We start from the raw sequence: 18,147 nt of genomic DNA on the forward strand, positions 1-18,147 counted from the left end.
TTTATTCAACTCTTTAAATTCACACATATGCAGTTTGCTTAAAATACTGGTCGACAATACACAAACAAACATAAGAACATGAACGACATTTAATATTTATGTTTAATAGTAAGAATAAAGGTGAAATTCTTATTACCAGTGGTAATCTAAAAATGCTTCCTGTTTGATTTTAAAAATAACAATAACAATAAAGTTTAAAAATACATATCTTCCACTATGTAGCAATCTTTCACCTAACGAGTGATAAGAATATGCCCCATTCATGAAAGCTTTATTAATTATTGGCCAAATGGTAGATATAACACAAATATGAATAAAATTTTACACACACACATATATATATATATGTATATATATACATATATATATATATATATATATATATAAAATGATGTTTATGTACTGAAAATAATAATTTAATTGACCTTACCTTTGAAGAAACCACCAAAACATACCATGTGGTCCAGAACTGTATCAGACTGGAAGAACACATTTTCAGTTCTGGCAACATAAGAGGTGAAAAGTCATTTTCAAACAAATTTAGTTTTTGTTTGGTGTGTCAGAGCATTCCACATGGAATTTCTTATGTTTGAATTTCTTTCTTTATTATTGTTGTGCTTTTTAACTTTTATTTTTTATTGGATTTTTTTTATTTACATTTCAAATGTTATCCCCTTCCCTGATTTTCCTTTCAGAAACATGCTCTCTTCCCTGCTTCTATGAGGGTCCTCCCTTACCCACCCACTCCTTCCTATCTCTCTGCCCTGACATTCCCCTAAACGAGGGAATCAAACCTTCACAGTACCAAGGGCCTCTCTTCCCACTGATGCCAGACAAGGCCATCCTCTGCTACATATGTGGCTGGAGCCATTGGTTCATCCCTGTGTACTCTTGTCATGGTGGTTTAGTCCCTGGGTGCTCTAGGGTTTAAAATCAAATTTCTATAGAATGGTTCTCCTAAGAAGGAAGACTGACATATGCTATGCCTTTATTTTAGAAGTGACATCATGCTTTCCAGAAGATTGATGGCACAGCTGTCATTAATGACCATCAATATTTACTTTTGTAAGTAATAATAAAGGTGAAATATTTATCCCATCACAAGGAGTATCTTAAAAATGCTTCATGTCTTCAAGTACTGTTTTTAAAATAAAGAATGGGCGTTTTTGTAAAAAGGTTTGAAACATAGATTCTACTATGTAGCAATCCTTCTCCTAGTCATTTGTGAATGATAAGAATATGTCCTATAAAATCATTTACAATGAGAAAATTCATAGGAGCTTTGTTAATTATGAACCAAACTATGATAGCACAGATATGAATAAAATCATCATATTTGTACAACAAATAACATTATGTAGCATAAATTGACTAAATGGGAGATACATATGGCATTGATGAGATTGATTCTATTTCTTTGAGCAGAGAAATTGCACATAATAGATGCTCTGGTTTATTCACTGTAGAAGACTATATTTGGATGAGTAGTATTACACGGGAAATGGTTCGTGTTTTAGAGTATTGTTCTTATAACACTGGTCCATCCTACATGGCCACAACACTTGTCAAGTTAGCAGATGTGTGCATAGGATGTGTGAATCTTACTCTTCCCATCTATTACTTGAAATAAATAGCTGTTAATAGAAATTATTCCAGTTTGGACATTTCTTCTCACCATTCTTCGCAGCAATTAAGAAGCAGGATCAACTCAGAAGCAGAATTCGTGAGAGAGCAACAGAAGAAGATAAGAAGAAAAACTACACTTAGACACCAGTTTGATGAAAGTGAGATATCATTCAGAGTTCTGGCAGTCTGCGCAGTTCAGTAGTTATAGACTGGGATAACATAATGCATATTTCTAGAATTTATAATACTGAGAGGATATCTCAATGGTACAACACTTGTCTAGCATACATGTAGCAATAAGTTTATTGCATCATAACCAAAAGGAAAAAGTGAAAAGGAGAAAAGATATGAATAATCAGAGATGTAACAATAAATGTTTACCTTGATTTAAATAATGCCGTGTGCAATTGTGTTGAAATTTCACATGGTAACCAAGAAATGTACCACTTTATGTATCATCTTAAACTAAATTGTAATTAATATAGAAATTAAAGACAAAGATCATTTACTATAGAGGACTAGACCAGAAGGAAGAAAGTTAGTAATAAGTGTAAAGGGGTCAAGACTGGTAAGCAAAAAGCTTGAGCTGGAGAAGACAAGGAATACTCTTGGAATCATTGAAATTGTTACGAGATGCTCTAAAATAAAAGGCTGAAATTTCAGGCATTTCTACAATGCATTTACAAGGTCCATGATATGTAAGCATGAATGATGAATTTTCTGACCATGTCATCTATGCATCGCTGCTAAAGAATGCAGGAGAATGAAGACTTAGAGGGTGGTTATTGATCTGGCAGCACCAAAGTGCTGGCTAAGCTTCAAACCCTCTGAAGATATATGATGTGCATATGTTCTATTTGCATCTGGCAGTAAGGTAGTCAGAAAGGAAGTAGAGTCATCTTGTATACAAGCACAACAATGTCTTTATCTCCCCACCTAGGATTCTCTGTGTGTATTCGCATGTCTATGTGCACATATCCCATGTTAAAAAGAGAGTAATACTGGATTTTGATACATATTAATATTCTCATATCAACCGGTAGTAAGATTACTTAAACCACAGGGACGACAAACACAACATTCCAATGTACTGGGTATTAGGATTTCTACACATACATCTATAAGAACAAAATTCAGTGTAAAACAAACAGCTGTTTGTTATAAACCAAACTTTAAAATAATAAGAATACTAGCAATAGATAATCTATGAATAAATGAAAGGAAATGTTTATGCACTAAACCAGATAAGTAGGTTTGGAAACATTGAGTTAGATAATTATTGGTGAATAAAGCAACTGAATAGTAGATAAGTGGAAATGCTTATTTATTTCAGAGGAAAACCAAGTCCACATTGTTTAGAGAATGTAATTATAGAAGTTGGACTATTGTGCAAGATGACACTATGACACTAAATATTTTAAAGGATTAAAGAATGTGTGTCAGGAAGGGTATTGGGAAGAAAGATATCATGCCATGATGCAGGAAGGGACATAGTTTTTGTCAAGGGTTCATTCATATGAATTTACCATAGCATTATGCTTTATACCATATGCTGTCTATAAGGAAAGGTTAAAATCTTTTCTGTAAAGAGTTTCTCATTAACTATTTTCTATGATTGAAACATGATTTTTTGACTGGGTCATTCATGTCATCTGTTTTTTAGCTTAAATGCCATGGGTTTAGAGAGGCTTTCTTTCCAAGGTAATTAAAATCTTATTGGTGAATTACTATCCAAAAATATACACAATATCTTATATTTTGTTCATAATACACTCTTAAGAGGAAAAGGATCCCTAATTTCTACGTCACACACCGAGCAGTGGTTGGAACAGGCAAGTCATAAGTTTTTTTTTATTGAATGAAACAAAGTGTGTACTTAATTAATCTTTTATCCCTAGTGTGTAGCAAAACACACCAACTAGGCATAAAAAACTTGACTTTATTACAGACAAATAGCTGACTAGATAAATAAAATAATACTTTAATAATTATGAGAAATAACTCAGATCAGACACTGGTAGAATTTTCTAGCTAATACCGTGCAAAATGATAAACATTCAAAAAAGTTCTGCTTGACACAGGAAATACAGTGGATTAGTAATGGACTCAAAAGTTTTCAGTCCTATTTGTCATAGGGTACTATAGAATAAAAGGGACTTTGTACATTTAAAATTAGGGATCTTATAAAATAAAATGATTGTTCTTGCTGATATGTGTGTCCAGGGTTAGCATGAGGATTCTTATAAAGAGCAAATAGAGGATCAGAGTTACATTGAAAGTGTTTTAATCACAGAAACTATGCTTAATAATTCTGGCTGAAATTTGAAGATGTTATACTGCTGGTTTTGAAGATGTTTCAAAAGGATATAAGTCAAGTTAAAAAAAGCATCTAGGATCCAGGAAGTAAAATAGATAGATTCATTTCAATGCCTCCAGACACAATATTATACTGTACACCTATTTAGAATTCTGACAGCCAGAAATATAGATAATAAATGCTATGTTTTTCATAATTGGTCTCAAAAGAAATAGAAAATTAATAAGGTCAGTTGAGAGGGGAAGAAGGAACAACTGTTTTCATAGATTTATTGAATGTTTAGAGGGAGTTTAGGATGATGAATTTTATATGCACATATATCCAAGTATGGAGATTCATAATTTTTGTAGTTTTCTTCATAGTGATTTTTGTATTTCCTTTTGGCCTGTTATGATTAAAACCATAAATTTTTAGCCCTGGTTCTCATTTACATTCTGTATTTTTATTTATTATATTTTAAATTGTCCATGATTTTCTTCCATAAAAGAATTTGACCTATAACTGAAACTCATTAAGTCCACAGTGGGCTTAGTGTGGGTCATCAAATAGGAGTTAGGAAACAATGTTTTACAACTCTAAGCAAACTTTCATGTTTAGTGTTGAAATTATGAGCTGTAAATCAGCATCATGTTCATATTTGGTCACTGAAGGGAATATAGAACCTGGATCTACCTAACCTTATAAATTAGAATTTCCATTTTAATGATTTGAAGTAGCCCTATGCATAATAAAGTTTGAAAATTATTTGTTTGTTTGAACCACTAGCTTTTTTTATTTTTCCAGAAGAATTTATTTTCAGAGAAAGTAAAATTCAGTTTCAAGACAAAATTAAATCTCACACTTCTTTTATTTTTAAATATTTATTAAATAAACTGTAGCTGTCTTCAGACAAACAAGAAGATGACATCAGATCTCATTATAGATGGTTGTGAGCCACCATGTGCTTGCTGGGATTTGAACTCAAGACTTCTGGAAGAGCAGTCAGTACTCTTAACCACTGAGCCATCTCTCCAGTCCAACTTCACACTTCTTTAAAGGAGGGCTTTTTTTAGGTATTTTTTTTTTGAAGAATAAACTTTTATTTCAGAGCATCTCTCTTAGAACTAACACATAGTAGTAAGGGATGTTAGAAGTAAGAATTATATTTGGGGAAAAAAAACAAATATTTTGTGTACATAGACAGAAGATAAGTTTCAATTTGATGAATATGGAACTTGATTGCTTCTTTGAAGGTTCTAGCAGAGGACGCAGCAACTCATATACCCCTGAGCGAAGAAGGTACTCCTGTATTCTGGGAAGATAGTCCTCTTCAACGGAGTATGAAGGTTCAGGAGGGGTGGGCATGGAACAGAGAGGGAGGAAGAGGATACCCGCCTAGCCAGCCAGATCAGCCAAACCAACCTTGGCAATCAATGGGGTTACAGAAACAGAAAATTCATATGATGTTAAAAACAAGTGTGAATAGATATCACCCAAAAAGCTATCTGAATCTTGGACACAAATATGTACGTAGCGAATCAGAAGATAATTTCTAAAATAATTTAATAACTGAAGTTTAATAGTACTACATGAATAGGAGTCATTAAAAATACTAAAAAACAAACAAAAAATTCCTAAGAGTATAAGACTAATTTTATTACTTTCTCTTTTTCCCTAGGTTTTTGGATTATAGAATATGAGGGACATCAGGAATATAGGATCAAAGAGTATTTTGTATCATATTGCATTCTCTTGTGTTTGAAATCACAGCCTTTCATCTGGGACAGATTACCAGCAATGACACAGGGGCATATCTATTTCTAGTAGATAACTACTGATATCTTATTTACAAACAAGCTTCTCAGCACAGTCTTGCTAGCTGTATAATCACTTATTGTTGTTATTCATTTATTGTCCTTTTTTTCCTTTTCTTTTATAGGATATTCTCTTTATTTACATTTCAAATGTTATCTCTTTTTCTGGTTTCCCCTCCAGACTCCCCCCATTCCATCCCACTCCCCCTGCTTCTAGGAGTGTGCTCGCCCACCTACCCATCCACTCCCTCCTGCCTTCCTGCCCTCACATTTCCCTACACTGGGTCATCAATCCTTCCCAGGACCAAGTGCCTTTCTTCCCATTGATGTCCCATAAGGCTAATCTCTGCTATTTAGTGAATGGAGGCATGGGTCTGTCCATATATAGTCTTTGGTTGGTGGTTTAGGTAAATTTATTATTTCCTTTTATTTATATATTTATTTATTTATTTATTTATTTATTTATTTATTTATTGCTTCTTTTAATTCTGAAGCCTTAGTGAAACTATTTGGAAGTAAATTAATTTTCAGAGGAAATAATATGTATTCTAACTCACCAATAATCAGATAATGCAAAGAATCCATGACTTCAGCAAAGTCAATAAGACAGTGTCATTATACCAGTAATAGCTTAATTTTTAAATTTAAAGCATCAACTCATTGTTTAATGTAATGTTTTACCTTTACTTTCGATTACTACATATGGCCTGAGGGAGGAGGGTAGTATCTATGTTGCTCTGCGACAGCATGCAACATTCTCTCATTCTAGAAGATGACTTATCTTAGTAATTTATTTAGTTAACTTATTCTTGGTGTGGATGCACATGGAGTATTGAAATATTTATTGACTTTATTTAAGTTGATTGAAAAGTATCTGACAGGAGAGAGAGAGAGAGAGAGAGAGAGAGAGAGAGAGAGAGAGAGAGAGAGAGAGAGAGAGAGAGAGAGACCAGTGTTGGAGAAGTCACAAATATCCAAAGGAATGACATCACCAAATTTAACTTTTTTCTTAATCATTTTATTCGTTTACATTTCAAATGATATCTCCCTTCCTGGATATCCGTTCAAAAATCTCATATCCCATCCTTCTCCCACCTCCCCTTTGCCTCTATGAGGGTGTTCTTCTACTCACTCACCCACTCCTGCCTCACTGCTTAGCATGCCCCTATGTGACAGCATCAAGCCTCAATAAGACCAGGAGCTTCCCCTCCCATTGATATCAAATAAGGTAACTTTATGCTACATATGTATCTGGAGCCATGGATCCCTCCAAGTATACTTTCTGGTTGGTGATTTTGTCTCTGGGAGCTCTGGGTTGTCCGATTAATATTGTTCTTCCTCTGAGGTTGCAATCCCCTTCAGCTCCTTCGGTTCTTCTCCTAGCTCTTCCATTGGGGTCCCTCGGCTCAGTCGGACGGTTGGGTGTGAATATCTGTATTGGTCAGGTTCTGGTAGAACCTCTCAAAGAACAGCCATACCAGTTTCCTTGTCAACAATCATTTCATGGCATCAGCAATATTATCTGGGTTTATGGTTGCAGATGAGATGAATCCCTAGGTGGGGCGGTCTCTGAATGACCTTTCCTTCAGTCTCTATTCCATTTGTTCTCCCTGTCTTTCCTTTTGACAAGAATATTTCTGAGTTAAATTTTTTGAGATGGGTTGGTACCCCAAACCTCAATTGAGTATGGTGCCTATCTACTGGAGGTCGTCTCTACAGGTTCTATCTCCCCTTTTTTGGGAATTTTGATTAAAGTCATCGATGTTGTGTCCTGGGAGCTTCTTAATTTTCTAGTGTCTGGGGAAGGAGTAGACAAAGTTATCACTTGTTGAAAAAATCATAATGGGTAAAGATAGATGTTGACTATACTGGATTATAGGAAAATAACATATACCTTCCTATGAACTTGGACAGTATTTTACAAAAACTATTACAGAGAACTGACAAAATTGTTTTGCCATATGTTAAATAGAACTTCCAGATATATAATTTGAATTTATTTCTGAAAATAAAAAATAAAGCAACTCAAGAGAGTCTTTAAATATAGCTTCTTTCTTTGTAGTGATAATACCACATCAAGCTGGATTAGAACAAAATATAATTAGAAGAGAAACAAGCAGAAAAAAACAACTTAATAAGAGAAAAGCTATAAGAGATTGTCCTCAGAGAACTTTATATGATATATGAAAATATTTTTAGATAACATGTAAATGAATGAATGGCACTAGAAAAATAGTAACCTAGTAAGTAATATTCTTATTCTAAAATGTTCTTTATGCTTCTTTGTATGATGTGGAATATAGGAAAGTTCCTTAGCACTGTTTCTCAACCTGTGGATCTGAACACTTGGTGGTCAAACGACTCTTTCAGAGAGATTGCCTATGAACAATGGAAAACACTAATATTTACATTATATTTCATAACAGTAGTACGGTATCAGCATAATCATAATTATGATGTAGCAAAGAAATTTTGTTTGATGGTTAGCAGAACATATGTAATTGTATAAAAGTGTCTCAGCTTTGTGGTTAATAACCACTACTCTATAGCAAAATTCATCTCATATATTTATTTATTATATATAACTCTATACATACAATTATTGTGTTATATAGGGTATATACTATTTTATATATTGAATATTGTACGCATAATTATTTTAGGAAATCAAAAACAATCATTTTTAACAGTTATAAACTACACTGATATGACTGAAACCCAAGTTCAACACATCTCAATAACTACATGTATGTTTAGAATGATCTTTCTGAAGATGCGGAACATCATATTACCTTTTCTTTTTAAATTAAAATAGATTTTCATTCACACAATATAATTTGATTATGATTTCGTCTTACCCCAACTTCTCCAGATCCAGTTGGCTTCTACACTTACCTAGACCCATACCATTGATTTTTCTCTCTCATACAAAAAAAAAAAAAAAACAAAAACAAAAACAGACAGCCAGTGGTGGTGGTACAAGCCTTAAATTTTAGTGCTTGGGAAAGAGAGGCAGGTAGATATTAGAGTTCTAGGCCACCCTGGTCTACAGAGTGAGTTCCAGGACAGTCAGGGATATATAGAGAGAATCTCTGTTTTAAAAAAACAAAAATGAACACGCAAACACACCACAAAAAACACCATGCATCTTAATAATGCTACTAATAAAAATAATAAATAAAAACAAACAACAATAGGGAAAACAAACAAACAAACATAAAAAAGCTATAAACAAAAGCATTGAGATACACATATAAGGCATAAAAACAAAATAGCACAACATATAAGCAACAGAATGAAAGGTGTGTATCCTGGCCAGGGGCAAGGGACTGACAAACCATAATATTGTAAGATTAAAAACCCTTGAAAAGTAACATTGGGAGTATTCTGTGTTAACCATTTATTGCTGGCTATATGCCTTTTCCTTAAGTGTAGTTTGTTTATCCAGTGATACTCATTTGGAGTAAATTGAATTTTCCTTTGTGAGCAGTTTTTAATTAGCAGTAACTTCTAAGTTAGGAATAAAGGCTTGAAACTACTTCTACCCTTTGTTGGAACACAGTCTGCTTCAGTATCTGTGAGTTCGTATGTACATCTATCCTTTTGTGTCTAGAAGGCCTTGTTTCCTAAGTGGCTTCCATTCTCACTGACTCTTATAGTATTTCTTCCTCCTCTTCTGCAGAGGTTCCTGAGCCCTGAGGAGAGTAATTTAGTGGAGATATCACATTAGGACAGAGGGTTCCACAGTCTCTTACTCTTCTGTACTTTTTCCAGTATGAATACTTGATTTGTTCCCATATACTATGGAAGGAGGCTTCTGTGAGTATAGCTAAACAGGGCATTGATCTATATGAATAGCAGAATGTTGTTAGTAGTAATTTTATTGGTATGGTCCCGTAGCATAACAATAGTATCCGGTTGCCCTTAGGTGTATCCAGTCTCAGGTAATTTTCTACCTAGGAAGTGTTGGGCATAGAATCCATCACTTGGAGTGGGAATACATATCACAATAGTTGAAAGTCACTTTTCTACAAGGCCAAAGTGAATATAATTACAAAGTTTTAAAATAAAAAGTTGTTCAGGAGATATCATGACCTTAATTGTTTAGTGTGGACAATGATCATTGTGTGAATAATGCCTTTACTACAAAATAAATCTAAAGTAGGATCACTAATTTTAAGAACTCAATCTGACTCTCTTTTCTTCTCTCTAATCTTCTCCAATATCGGAACTAGCCCCGTTTCTCCCACTCCTCTCCTTCCACATCCCATTCTTTCTTTCTACTTCGCAAGAATTATTTTTTTCTCCAATCTGAGTAGGACTATAGCATCCACATGTTGGTGTGGTCTTTCTTTTTCTTGGATTTCATATGGTCTGTGTGAGTTGTATCATGGTTATTCCAAGGATTTTTAAGCTAATATCCACCTAGCAGTGAGTACATACCATGTGTGTTCTTTTGTGACTAGGTTAGTTCACTCAGGATGGTATTTTCAATTTCCATCCATTTGCCTGTGAATTTCATGAAGTCATTTTTTAATAGCTGACTAGTAGTCTATTGTGTAAATATATAGCATTTTCTGCATTCATTCCTCTGTTATGGGACATCTGGGTAATTTCCAGCTTCTGGCTATTATAAACTGTTTGATCTGAACTGTTCTAGCTGTTATGAATATAGTGGAGTATGTGTTCCTGTTATATCTTAGAGCAACCAGACCCCCAAAAGCTCCCAGGGACTAAAACATCGACCAAAGAGTACCCCTGGCTTTAGCTGGCTGTGTACCAGAGGACTGCCTTGTCTGGAGTCAATGGGAGGGGAGGCCCTTGGTCCTGTGGTGGCTTGATGACCCAGCCTAGGGGTCTGAGGTGGGAGTGGATAAGTGGGTAGGGGAGCACCTTCATAGAGGCTAGGGTCAGGGAAATGATAGGGCATTAGAGGAGGGGAACCTGGGAAGGAGGATAACATTTGAAATGTAAATAAATAAAATAAACAATTCTAAAAAAGAACTCGACCTTTTTGTCAAAATCAGAAATTAAAAGGAAATGAGTTATAATCAATAGGTACATGAGAGAAGATCAATATGTTAAAAAGTAGTAATATTGTTTGAAAATTAATGATGAAAAATGATTGGTTAAAATGCATTTCAAAGTTAGAAAAAATGAAATGATGGCTGATACTAATGCAAAAGTGGACCTGGTACTATTTTGGGGGAAAAAAGTTAAAAGTTAAATATATAAGGTTAAATATACAGATTTATTTGAATGGTGCTTGGGATATAGGTTGCTGGAAGTGTAAATGATGAGAACCTGAGCTTAGATATATAACACATACATACAAAAACAGCAACAAAAACAAAAACACCACCACCAACAACAACAAAAATGTAGGTGACAAAGCAGTTAATAGAGACATCAAAATATCAATCTCTAATATCTATAAGCATTAATATGGGCCTGTGTACACACATGCTACAGTATACACACACAGACATGTGCAAGCACACCTGCACCTCCACATGCACAAACACAGACATGCACAAAATAGTGATAAAGTTTGAAGTGTAGAAACAATATCCAATTATCAACACAGTAGCAAAACAAGCCTTCAGTCCATTGTTGACTGGCTGTGAGAACACACTGGACTCCTAAGGTTTCTGGTTTCTTTCTTGTTAAAAGGGGTAATTGGTTTTGACTTTTATTTTTTTCTGGTTTTGTGAAGGTTTTGTTTTGTTGCTTTGTTTGATTTTATTTCTTGGCCTTGAGAGGAAGTAAGAGATAGATAGATGATAGATCAATAAATAGATAGATAGATAGATAGATAGATAGAATAAAAAAATATAATTGAACATCTCACTTTACAAGGAAATTAATCAGAATAAATTTTAGCAATATCTTTATTTTTAATTATAGCAGTATGAGTACAAAGTGGTCTATTTTGCATATACATTTAGCATATGCACAGGACTATATTTAAATAAAAAGCCATGTGTTCGGAGATATAAATTAATAATTAACCTGGCATGGCATTGTAGTTTGTTATACTTATGTTATTGTTAATATGTGCTTCTGTGTGTATGCATACATGTATTATGTGTGTATTTATATTACCTGGGGGAGTACATGCCACAGAGCATGAGTGGAGATCAATCTTCATCTAAATATACCTAAAACATAGCATTTCAGGTACATAGATACATTAAAAGGAGGGAAGGTTTACCATATCCTTAAAAATTATGTCACAGTGATACCTGCATGAGAAGTACAGCAGTTCAATGAGCAGACCTGCTTTCCTTGTCTTATGAGTGAGGATAATGTGATCAAATGATCCACATGTCAGGCTGCAAGGTAGAAGACTGCTTATACCATGCCTTATACATGCACCCGTATGGGTGTTGCTAGCTTTTTCATAAGTTAGGTAAGGAAGCTAAGAAATAGTAGGGCCAAATTACTCATCTAACTCACCTCTAACTGATATTTTTTTTAAAGCATAAGATAAAGGAGCCGACTGTAGTTTCTCACCCCACAGTACCAGAACCAGTTTGCATTATATTTAAAATGTCTTCTTGCAACAAGAGAAGTTCAGTCAAAAGATTAATGTAAAACAATCAGCCTATGAGTTAACATTGAATCAGAGGCAGTGCTGAAATATGAAGAGACACCAAATAATTAAAATAAAACCAGAGTGGGATTCCAAAGACAAATTTATCTTGATTTTATGAGTAGGAGAACTTCTTCTCCATATAAGTGTGTATACCATGTCTGAATCTGGTGTTCATGGAAGCCAGAAGACTGTGTCAGATGCCCTGAAACCGTAACGACAGATGGCTTTGAGTCACCCTTTGGGGGCTCAAACTCAACATAGCTCCTTTGTAAAAGCTGCAAAGGTTCTTAACCATGGAGACATCTCTCCAGCAAAGAGGACTTCTGAATATAAAAATAAAGTAAGATAGGCTTTGGTAATTCTTATAATATATGCATCCTTTGTAACACTCACTTCTAAACCACATTACTCTAGGATCCATCTAACCCTGAAAAATGGGATATCAAAGGAGACAATAATTAGCTTATTATCTTAATGATGAAATAATAGTTCTAACCACAGTTTTCTTTATTGTCAAAATTTGGTTGTATGTCCACCTGAATAAAAACAATAGTAGATTAATGGGTAGCATATAGGATATTAGGATTCTACAACTGACTTAAATAAAAATAGATTACAGAAGTACAATATTGGTTAATATACTTTTGAATGAAGCTGTTGTATTTTCTTACAAAAAGAGACTGTTAATTGTGTTATGCAGTGTCTGGTTTAATCTGTAACAAATAATGAGTCATACATTTTAACCAAATGTGACACCAAGTTGTCAAAGTTTTGTCACAGTATATTTTATTGCCCAAATTTCAATCCATATGATTAGTTGGGAGGAAATACAAGTTTATGTTTCCATTTGAGGAAAAAATACAATTATATATTTTATATTAAAGATTGCAGCTGGACCAACTTCACGGTCATCTGCCTGAGTGCAGTAGAGTTTAAGTGTAAGCAAAGCTATTTACTTTCCAGTGAACAAGCAAAAGCTAGAGGAATGGGCTAGGATCCTAAGACAACTTTCCGAGTCATGCTTCGGTGGCAAACCTTCTTAAAGTCAGAGCAAATATCCTAAGGTTTCCACCACCTCCCAGTAAGAACCAGGCTGATTAATCAACTTTCCACATGTGAGACTTTGGGAGACACTTGAGAACCAAGCTGCAATAGGTATTAACTAACTAATTATGTAGAGATGTGAGCCCAGGGCTTCTAGAACAATCATTTGTAACCCTGACTATTTCTAATACTTATGGGTCTCTTAATATAAAGACATTTAACCTTACTTCTGACAATTGCAATTGAGTGCTTCTCAGGCAGATACTAAGACAGATACTAATGATACAATTGAACAGGTATGTTTAAAATGCATGTCTTCGATGACTCTTTGACTTGTAAGGAAGATACAAGTGGAGTGCTTCTAAAATCATCATGGAAATTTCTCCTAAATATAGAGTGGTAATTGATAAAGTATACATCTCCCACTGCACTTCTTTCCAATACTCACTTTATAAGACTGATTGCTTTTTAGTTTGAAAGAAAAAAATTCATTTCAAAGTTACAGAAGAGGGGTTGGGGATTTAGCTCAGTGGTAGAGCGCTTCCCTAGGAAGCGCAAGGCCCTGGGTTCGGTCCCCAGCTCCGAAAAAAAAGAACCAAAAAAAAAAAAAAAGTTACAGAAGAGTTGAGGCTGTAGGTATAATTCTACAACTGTCATAATTAGGCCCACAATTAAAACTGCTATTAAAGGAAAGAGAACTTACTGAAAATTTTTAGTAAGTCGTATTTTTTATCCCAGAAAGTAAATTATAAGTTCAGAGGTAGCATTCAGAATCTAACTCAAAAAAATTGAACAGTACCATGCTATTCTTTTGATTTCATATATATGTACTTTATATCATTCCTATCTTCTTAAGCTCCCTCAATTTCTTCTTGTGTCTCACACATGTTCTCCTTCAATTTAATATAATTATATCATATTTACATATAAACAATTAACATATAACTAAAATTTGCTGAGTTCATTTAATATTGCTTGTGTAGATATGCTTTAAAGGCTGACTACTGGGGTTGGGGATTTAGCTTAGTAGTAGAGCGCTTGCCTAGCAAGGGCAAGGCACTGGGTTCAGTCCCCAGCTCTGAAAAAAGGAAAAGAAAAAAGAAAGGCTGACTACTTGGTACTGGAAAATGGATTAAAGATGAATCCCTGAAGATCAATGTTTCTCTCTCTCTCTCTCTCTCTCTCTCTCTCTCTCTCTCTCTCTCTCTCTCTCTCTCTCTCTCTCAGAGGTCATAAATTGCCTGAAGTTCTTAGTATAAAGGGTCTTTCAAGATTTCTCTTGTCAATGCTGACTTGCCAATTGGTCATTATTTAAGTTTTCTTTAGTAATCATATTGTTGACATTTTATGGTTGTAGCTCCACTGTCAAATATAAAAGACACTGTTTTATGGTGTATTAACTAGCCCTCCAGATCTTAAAATTTCCACTGTCTCTTCTATGATGGTCCCTGAACATTTTAGTATAGGGGTAATATTGTAAATATGCCATTTGATATTTGGTACCACAGAATCAGTTAACTTGAATTTTTGTAATTGTAGCTTTCTGTAATGGTCACTGACGTAGGTAGAAGCTTTGTTGAGGAGGACTAAGAACAAAAAACAAATGTAGGTATAAGAGTAAGTATTTAGAATGAAGTTAAGCATTACACTGGACTAGAAAAGTGAAAGTAGTTTGTACCAGGCTCCATAATCTTACCAGATAGTTTACAGGTAGCTAGATAGGTTTTTGGTATTAGTTACAAATGGCTTCTATTAAGCAGGATATATTTCAATTTTGCAGTTGTGGCATGCCACCAAAATATGAGAGCAACTATTCACTATGTTGAATACCTTGCAACACTGTTAATTGTGGTTCCTGACATCCATATGTCAGGAGTTCAACAGGATTATTCATTGATTCTTTTCTCCCTGATTTTCATCTCTGAGAGTTGTGTACAAGCATGATAAGATCACAGCTTTATGACAAGAAGACTTAGAACGTTAATGCATATATATGTATATATAAATGAAATCAAGAAAATGATTATGCAATAGGAATAGGATAGCAACTCATCAAAGTTTCTGTTAAAGACTGAGTTATCCGAATGAAATATTGCATACCAATAAATATAATTTTCTCCTACGTATCTTCTTATAAACAAATAGAAAGTGATTGGTTTCAAGTCATAGACCCAAGCTATCTTATCAAAGAGAAAGAAAACACGTGTTGCCCCATTGCAAACACCCCTCACTTCACCCATAAGGAGATTAATGACATGAAATCAGTTCCCACACTCTATGTCATGAGTTGCAGTATCATTATCATAAGAAAGAAATATATTGAAGTTTTAAGAAGCCAAAATGTCTAGACATGATTAACAAAGAACAGGATGATTAAATTATACCTTGTTTGCATTTAAATGTTATATTTTTGTAATAAATTCTAAGACTCTAAGAACAAAAAAAATCTAAGAATTCTAATAATAACAATAAAATGTCCAAAATGAAGAAATTCTATTTGTAAGCACTTTCATGAGCTCAAAAACACCTTTATGTTGCCCCAACAGCTCTAGTGTATCCATCAACCTCTGACCTTAGCCAGTAGCAGAAATGAATATACATATATACAGGTACAGAAAACTAATAAACAAATGATGTAGATTATATTTGAGATGTACTGAAACACATTAGGATTATTCATAAAACTTAATGTGACTTTGTAAGATCTGGGCAGATGCTCCTACTTTAGGGACAACATAGGGGGATACCTTGAGGTTCCCACTCTCACAGAGGAGAAGGGGAGTGGGAATAGGAAAAAGAGGACCAGCAAGGAAGGGACTAGGAGGAGTAGCAGCACTTGTAATGAAATTAATAAATTAATTAATACATAAATAAATAAATATCTTAAAGAATAATGATGCTGAAAACAATCTAGGCAGACTAAGCAAGGTTTTAAATTATCATTATCTTTCTTTAAGACATGCTTTTATTTTTCCCTTACTTTTATTTTTTACAGGCTAGTCATAGCCCTCCTCCATGTCTGGTCCACCTTCCCAGAGATCTTCATCCTATACGTCCTCCCCCATATTTCCAAGATGATGTCCCTGCCACATACACCATTAGACCTACCCACTCCTGGGAACTCAAGTCTCTTCAACAGTAGGGGCATCTCCTCCCACTGAGGCCAGACCAGGCAGTACTCTGTTGTATGAATCTGAGACTTCAGACCAGCTAAGGGATGCTGCCTGGTTGGTGGCCTGGTGAGAGATCTCCAGGGTTTGAGTTAATTAAAGCTGCTTCTCTTCCTGTGATTGTTTTCTTTTCATTTCCAAGTAGAATTGAAGCATCTTCACTTGGGCCCATCTTCTTGAGTTCTGTGGATTATATTGTATTATGTGATACTTTTTGGCTGCTATCCACTTGTTAGTGAGTACATACCATGCAAGTCTTCTTGGGTCTCAATTACTGCAGTGAGGATGAAATTTTCTACTGCCGTCCATTTGCCAGTAAACCTCTTGATGTCCTTATTTTAGTAGCTCAATAGTATCCGATGTTTAAACAAACCACATTTTCAGTATCCATTCTTCTGTCATGGGACATCTGTGTTGTTTTCAGCTTCTGGGTATCATAGATAAGGCTGCTATGAATATAGTGGAGAAACTGACCCTGTGGTACAGTGAAGCATCTGGGTATGTGACCAAAAGTAGCATAGCTTTGTCTTAAGCTAGAAATATTTCTAATTTTTTGAGGAATTTCCAAATTGATATCCAGAGTGGTTGTACCACTTAGCAATCCCAGGAGCAATGGAGGAGTATTCCACTTTCTCCAAATACTTGCCAACATGTGCTATCACCTGAGGTTTTCTTTTCTTTTTTTTTTCTTTTTTTCTTTCATTTCATTTCTTTTCTTTTTTTTTGAAAATTGGATATTTTGTATTTACATTTCAAATGTTATCCCCTTTCCCAATTTCCCATCTATAAAGCCCCTATCCCATTCCCCTCCCCCTTTTTCTATGAGGGTGTTCCCCCACGCATCCACCTACCTTCCTTCCTCCCTATCCTGACATTTTCTTACACTGGGGCATCCAGCCTTGGCAGGACCAAGGGCTTCTCCTCCCATTGGTGCCCCACAAGGCCACCCTCTGCTACACATGTAGCTGGAGCCATGGATCTGTCCATATGTACGCTTTCGATGGTGGTTTAGTCCCTAGGAGCTCTGATTGGTTGATATTGTTGTTCTTATGGGATCGCAAGCACCTTCAGCTCTTTCAAGCCTTTCTCTAAGTCCTCCATGTGGGACGCCATTCTCAGTTCAGTGGTTGGCACTGAGCATTCATCTGTATATTTGCCATGCTCTGGCACAGTCTCTCAGGAGACATCTATATCAGGCTCCAGTCAGCATGTAATTCACGGCGCCAGCAATATTGCCTGGGTTTGGTGGCTGTATGTATATGGTCTGGATCCCGAGGTGCGGCAGTCTCTGAATGGCCATTTTTTCAGTCTCTGTTCCAAATTTTGTCTCTGCATCTCCTCCTATGAATGTCTTTGTTCCTCCTTCTAAGAAGGACTGAAGCATTTGCACTTTTCTTGGGCTTCTACAGCTTCATGTGCTCTGCAGATAGTATCTTGGGTAATCTGAGCTAATATCCACTTTTCACTGAGTGCATTCCAGGTGTGGCTTGTGTGTGTGTGTGTGTGTGTGTGTGTGTATGTGTGTGTGTGTGAGAGAGAGAGAGAGAGAGAGAGAGAGAGATTGGGTTACCTCACTCAGGATATTTTCTAAGTCCATCC

This window comes from Rattus norvegicus, chromosome 2, assembly GCF_021556685.1.
Source record: "Rattus norvegicus strain SHRSP/BbbUtx chromosome 2, alternate assembly SHRSP_T2T, whole genome shotgun sequence".
NCBI lineage: Eukaryota > Metazoa > Chordata > Mammalia > Rodentia > Muridae > Rattus > Rattus norvegicus.